This window comes from Thunnus thynnus, chromosome 19 (genome assembly GCF_963924715.1).
Source record: "Thunnus thynnus chromosome 19, fThuThy2.1, whole genome shotgun sequence".
Classification (NCBI taxonomy): Eukaryota; Metazoa; Chordata; class Actinopteri; order Scombriformes; family Scombridae; genus Thunnus; species Thunnus thynnus.
In genome coordinates this window covers 1,075,066-1,082,436 of record NC_089535.1, presented here as the reverse complement: position 1 = coordinate 1,082,436, position 7,371 = coordinate 1,075,066, and the positions used below count along the sequence as shown (strand labels likewise).

At 36.0% G+C, this 7,371-nt stretch overlaps 1 long non-coding RNA gene across 1 annotated transcript; it reads left to right on the top strand.

Moving 5' to 3' along the window:
• Positions 1–349: 349 nt before the first annotated feature.
• Positions 350–1,475, top strand: LOC137170685 (uncharacterized). Its single transcript, XR_010924653.1, has 2 exons — positions 350–759; positions 826–1,475. It is a non-coding gene; the product is annotated as an uncharacterized lncRNA (long non-coding RNA).
• The last annotated feature ends 5,896 nt before the right edge of the window (positions 1,476–7,371 follow it).

Here is a 7,371-nt window from a genome sequence, read left to right as displayed (position 1 = left end):
ACAGAAATATGGATTCAATAAAAACAAACTGGCTGAAGGAAACTGAACTTGAACACGGAGGTAAACGGGTACAAAATACATTATTAGTATCTCAGTGACAGATTGTTTTCTTGATTAATTCAGTTCATTTGGTCTATAAAATGTTGGAAATTGAAAAAAAAACACAGATCACAGTTTCCTGAATGTCTCGTTTGGTCTGACCAACTGTCCAAAAACCCCAAATTATTCAGTTCACAATGAGATAAAATGTAAGAAAAGCTGCAAATTCTCACAATAGAGAAACTGCAACAAGGTAAAGATTGTAAATTTCACTTGAAAAATAACTTACTGTCTTTTTAGGGACAATGAAATAATAAATTAATACTTTATTGTCCCTAAAGAGACAATAAGTTATTTTTAAATTTACAATCTTTACCTTGTTGCAGTTTCTCTATTGTGAGAATTTGCAGCTTTTCTTACATTTTATCTCATCGTGAACTGAATAATTTGGGGTTTTGGACAGTTTGGTCGGTCAAAACGAGACATTTAAAGACGTTGCTTTGGACTTCAGGAAACTGTGATCTGTGTTTTTTTTCAATTTCCAACATTTTATAGACCAAATGAACTGAATTAATCAAGAAGAGATACTAATCATGTATTTTGGACCTGTTTACCTCCGTGTTCAAGTTCAGTTTCCTTCAGCCAGTTTGTTTTTATTGAATCCATATTTCTGTTCATGTCATGTTAATTGTACAGGAGGACACACTAGTCCTGTATCATGTAAGTTAGTTTATGTATGTTGTGCTTGTAGTTTAAATTTTCACACGCTTTATATTCAGTTCAAAGATTTGATTGGATAACAGCTTCTAGAAAGCAGCAACTGTGTCCAGGATCAACGAGAGGATCTGTTACCGTTAAGTCAAACTTGTAAAATGCAGGATTCTTAGTTCATATTTTCACTCATTTGATAAATACGTGCTGGTTATCGGGGCCCTTCGGTTAGCGGGTCAGTAGAGTTGTGACAGTGGCCTCTGAGAAATCGTTGCTCCATTTAATTGCATTAATTAAAGTGCTGATGTGTTTGTGGCTTTTATAGCAGCGGGGACTCGCCGCTATCGACACCGAGAGACAAATGACACGGCTGCCATGTTTGATTAATAGCAGCTTTAACATACATGTTAACCCAGAAACATTTCAAATGTAATAATAAAAGAGAACATCATTCACTTCTCAAAACGGAGCCGCTCATGAACTCAACATGAATCTTTATGAAAGAAAAGGTTTTTCAGAGCTGACAGGCAGCATCACAGCTGACTGAGTCCTCCTCAGCAACAAGGATCAATCAACTTATTATATTGATCGAATTATAAGATGATTCTCTTTTACATTCAGCTGTTTTGGGAAAAAGGACTTTTTGACTGTAAGAAACATGTTCAGACTGGTCATGTTAGGAAAGTTTTCCCCCAAAATACAAACAATAAAAGCTGCAAATATTTCTTCTTCTGTGACTCAATCATTTAAAAACCCAGCTCTGTTTGCTTCGAAAACTACACCGTAAAACACGATAAAGGGTTAATTTAAAAAATGATGGTAATTAAGTGATGCATTAAATTACTGAGTAGATTTAAAGTAAGAAAACTTTGATTAAAATTCAAATACATTGAATAAGTTACTCAAATTTACAGAAAAAGTTGTAAGAAAATGTTAATATAACCTAATTTACAAGGAATATTGATTCATATTAACTTTAAATTGATTTTGATTTACTGAAGTAATTTAATAACTTTAATAACTGTGAATAAATGTCACTTTATCACATTATTCTATTAAGTTCAGTCTTCTCAGTGTCATGTATCCTTGTTGGCCTGATTTCCTTCAGTAGTGTGAACAGTTCACACATAATGACAGAATAGTGCAACTTTTTACCAATATTTTCAATTATGATAAATGCCAAATTAATATTAAAATTTGAATACGTGCAGGTCTAAAGACCACCAGGATTGTAAAACGGCTCATTTAACGGCGATCAGAGATGAATCATTGGATCCACATTGATTTATCGTGTTGAGTTCAACTTTAGTGAACAATATGGAGCCTAAAACACTTTGTTTTATGTGCAGTTTGTTCATTTTGTGTTTCTTCAATGTTTTTGTTTGTTAGTTTTTTGAATATGTGTAAAAGTCATGTGCAGGTTGTTTAATGACTGAATCAAACCAAAGCAAAACAAATGAGTTTGCTAGCCGCCGTTAGCAAACAAGCTTTATTTTCCCTCTTCAGTCATTACGTCGCTGAGCTTCACGTGGACGAGCGAATGTCACTTTGAGGTTTGACGAAACTTTAAACTGAGACAAACTGCTCAGAGAAGAAAACAACATCACAGCGCTCGCTCATAGGACGACATCTGTGTTTGTTTCTGGGTTGTTCAGATAGAAACGCTGATTCAGCCGTTAGCAAAAAACAGAGACGTGGGTTAGAGATACAACCGGGAGACTACAGAATGATATAAAAACCTAAAAAATAAATAAATAAATAAATAAATAATGGACCCACCCTTTAATAAAAGTCTTATCTAGTAAACACTTTGGTAATATGTAAAACGGTTCTATAGCGCTGTCCAATAAGAAGCAACCAAATATGTAAACAGTAGCATCACAAGTTGTAACATAACTTCCAAAAATGAAGGCTTTGGATAGAATATAGTGAGCTGTTGATCCTTTGTGAATGTAGGAGTTTTATTTCTGTCTGCACACCTGCAGAAATATGTGTGTTTTAGCATCAGTGGTATTCATGCAGATTACAGTGAGATATGCTAAGCTAACAGGTGTTATTTGGTCAGTTAGTCTAACGTTACTGGTTTAGTTGTTTCAGGTATTTTGTGTTTTTTCTGTGTCAGGTCAGATGTTCCATATTAGTAGCTGTAAATATTTAGTAACAACTCATCTCTACGTAACAACTGGTTTTAGTTTAGTAACGTGTAAATGTGTAAATCTGCACTTTGTAAACACTGATGTTATAACGAGGCTGATCTTGCGTCTGAGCCTTCAGATAATCTGACTGTAACTGTGGCCTGATGTCAGTTCTGTTCTCTAGTTTATACAGAAAAACGGCAATAAAGTCAAATCAGCCGAGAACTTGCTGCCTTTAATGACCCCACGTTAAAGTTATGACATCCAGGATGAACTCCACCTCCTCTTCCTCCCATCACACGTTCTAATCAGCCTCACATTCCTGTCTGTAATACTAACACAGCGCTGAGTATTTCTGCTATCAGGCCGAGCCGCACGGCTCCGTACCGCGACACCTCGTTAAAATACCAGCCGCAGCCTCGACCCTGAACCTCACAGTTTGTGTTATCTGCTAAGCCTCAATAGTCTTTAATGGCTACATTTGTCCAGTCAGACTAATATTATTGTTAGACATGATATTGTGATGTGACAGGCGGCTCATGTCAGACAACAACTTCTCACTCCGGTGGTGCGTTTATTACAAGAGTTACGTCATTAATGACTCAGAGGAACAGAGACTAAGGAGAGAAGAATTTCCTGAAGACGTGTGTGATTCTTATTAACAAGATGTAAAAACTTATTGATCTTAATGTTTTGGCTGGAAGTCAATGGGAGCTTTTAGTATATTAAAGTGTATAACTCAAAACTTCTATATTTCATAATGAGATCATATACAGTCAATCAGTTAGTAACACAGAATATTTTGATATATCAGTGGAGTTTATACAGTATGCAGTGGCTGAGATGTAAATATAATGGGAGTGAATGGAACTCTATAGACTTTAATGCAATATTTAACTCCTAACTTACAAACTGTACATCTTATTATAATGAGATCTGAACATTTTGTATTTTGAACAGAGTCTGTGCTCTGCTGAGCTTCCATAGACTTTAATTATTAATTATCATACATATCATTATAATCACCTTGTTCACAGTTGATCAGGGTGAAATACATAGTTTTTTGTCATCAAATTAATTAAATTTGTACTGTATAAAGGTCCTGAAATATGAATGTAATGGAAGTGACTTTAATGCATTCTGCTATATGCAAAGTGAATTGTACAAATCATCATAATGAACTTGTATATTGTGTAATTTAAATGAAGTTTGTACCATAAACATTTGCTGACGTATAAATACGATGGGAGTGAATGTGCGTCCATAGACTTTCATTCATTATGTAACTATTAATAACTCATTAACTGTACATTTCATCATAATGATCTTATGTTCATTTAATCAGTGAGTATTACTGAGTATTTTTACATTTGAATGGAGTTTATATTGTAGACAACGGCTGCACTATAAATACAATGAGAGTGAATGGGCGTCCATAGACTTTCATGTATTATATAACTCAAAAACTGCACACGTCATCATAATGAGCATATGTTGATTTAATCAGTGAACAATACAGAGTATGTTGACATATTAATGGAGTTTGCATTGTATACAGTGACTGAATTATGATAATGATAATCAATGGGGATCATCAACAGGAATCTACAAAGAAGTTTACATGTTTTGACATCAGTTTTCTTAAAACTGTAGTAGATAAATACCAAAAGTATACGCAAAAAATTTATTCATTGATTTATTCAATATTTTTCAGTGAAAATCTCATTAAATATGCTGATGAATGCAAGAAACTCCATAAAATTACCCAAATATTGACATGTAAACAGAAGAAGTATATGAGACAACATAAATGTGCTGCACAGAAATCTCACTAATTACAGTTTTTAGCTCGTGGATCAATAATCACATTGTGACCTCAGAGGAGCCGTTTCTTCATTTTTCTGACTTCCACAAACAGAAGAGTCGACGTCGTCGTCTGTGTGGATCTGCGGCGCGACGCCTCAGCGGATGTGTAATAATCTGCTCCTCGGTGACGCCGTGGCCTGTGATTGAGAGAAAAAAAGACCTGTTGAAAAAGAGGCTATTTAATTAAGTAGCTAACAAAATACAAATCTCAATAGCTGGGGAAATAATTGTGCAACCCTCATTAAGCATTCCATCTGGGCAATTACCTTCTTTTTAGCCTCGGGGAGTTATAAATGACTGGCCGGTAATTGAAGCTAGCAGCCAGCGAGAGCCTGAGATGAACTGAATTACACAATGTCATTAAAATAAATACATCAAATAATTATCCGATGGAAAATAAATGGACTGAACGCGTGTAATTGTTCTTTCGAATTAGTTCCTGCACCACTCTTGCAGCCATCACTCAACCTCTCACTTGCAGGAAGCAAAAAAAAGAAGAAGATCTTCAGCCCCTTTGGAAGAGCAATAAATATTTCACTCCTGTGATTTTTAGTAATTGCATAATTAGTTTTACATTTTTCAGAAAGTGCTTCATTTACCACATCATTTAGCATCACATAAAGGCTTTCTAGTGAAATTGTAGGTGCTTCTGCTGCTTGTTTTATTCCCAAAAAAAAGAGAGTAAACAGAGCAACCTCTTCTTTGATTGCACCATTTATAAGATTAAGCAGAACACAATTGAAGAAAACCTAATTTCTTGTTCCAAATATGGAGCCCATATCTCAGTAAAGCCTTTGTGTGAGACACGTCTTTGTCCTCTCTGACAGATTACTTTCTTGATTTGGTAAAAAAGGGGAATCCTTTCCTTTTTTACCTTGAACTCTGCGGACGAGCGTGCGCTTGAAACATTTTCAGCTGAATTGATAGTGACCTGATTTATGGGCCTTATTGCGCCGTATAATTAATTTTATGCATATGACTTCCTTTACAATTACCATGCCGGCCGATTGGAGAAGTTCACTGCTTATATGAAGCCATCAATAATTGCGAATTCATCAGTGGGAGGGTTGAACATCTGCATGAGGAGAGAGGAGAGATTGTCTTCTGGAAGAGAGATATTCTGTAAAAGGGCAAACGCTCAGTTTCAGCCGACGCTGTAACGAAGTGAGCAGAACTAATCTGAAGGACGTGTAGAGAGTCAGAGATGTGCAACATTCACAGTTATTCACCTCTGTTTTCATTCATTCATTGTGTTTCAATAAACAGCGTCTGATTGGACTTATTGATAGTTTTCAAAAGATGTAAATGTTGTAATTTTTTGTCTTCAGTGTTTATGTTTAATGCAGAGGAGGAGCAGATCTGACTGGAAGTTTGATCACAAGTCACATCTCTGCTGGTCAGACTGGTTCTCTGCTGAACCAGTAACACGGCGAGCCACCGGGTGCACCTAAACACGTAACGTAAAGCTTCGGTATGATGATGGCGTACGCTGTGGTGACATGCTGGCTGTGTAAACGCTGTTTCCATGATTACATAAAGGTACGTATAATGACTTCACACTTGTACACATTAACAACAGTTTAGAGATCTAAACTACAGAGATCTGTAGTTTCTCTGCTGCTGTTACAGAAAAACACGCGAGCTCGCTCTTCTTCGTTTGTTTTTCAGTGACGTCTGGTTGAACCTCAACATGATGAGTTATTCTAAACACAAGTTCACTTTCAGTTTAGTTTTAGTCTTTTCTTCATACCAGCAGCTCTGCGTTAAAAAAAAGGAATTTCACAAATTACACTTTAGTCCTTCACAACAGGAAATCAAGAAGAAGACCAGGAGGACCCAGAGTTGTCTCAATAAGACTATTAGACTAGTTCCCATAAATCACAGCTGTATACACATCAACACCTGGTAATTATATGTGTTAATTTCATGTTAAGGCGCCCGCTGAGCTGATTGGCTCGTCATACGTTAACCACACCCAGCAGTGATGTCACGGTGTACTGACACACCCCCTGGAGTACACCTGCACATCACTGCAGCAGGTGAGACGTTTCATGCATAGTGGTCACTACAGTGGACAAGCTGTTCAAAAGCAGTTTTCTTAGATGTGCATCAGCCAACACAGTGGACTCTAGTGTGTCATCCCATGTTTAAAAAAATGTTTTTTTCATGCCTAAAGGGGAATAAAAACACAAAATCCTGACTGAGGTTATTATAATACATGCATGAAAGGGTTAAACCACTGGAGGTCAACACTGAGACGACGCTGCATTATTTTCATTTAGTTTATTAAACGTCACAAAACAATAAAAAATAACAGATCACAGTATTGTAGAGCACAAGCAGTCAGTTCTCACATTTAAGAAACTGGAACCATTGACTGTTTTCCTTTTTTGCTTGAAAAATAACAAATTAATCGATTATCAAAACAGCTGTTGATTTATAATTAATTGTTGCAGCTCTAGTATTCATTTTTATACATAAACAGTCACATATTGTGTTATATTTACATACATAAAGACATGTATACAGTCTGTTTGTAGCTGTCCTGTAATTTTTATCCTGATGTTAAGCTGCAGCATCTGTTGTATCTGTAACAGTGTTTATCTGCTAAATAAACAGA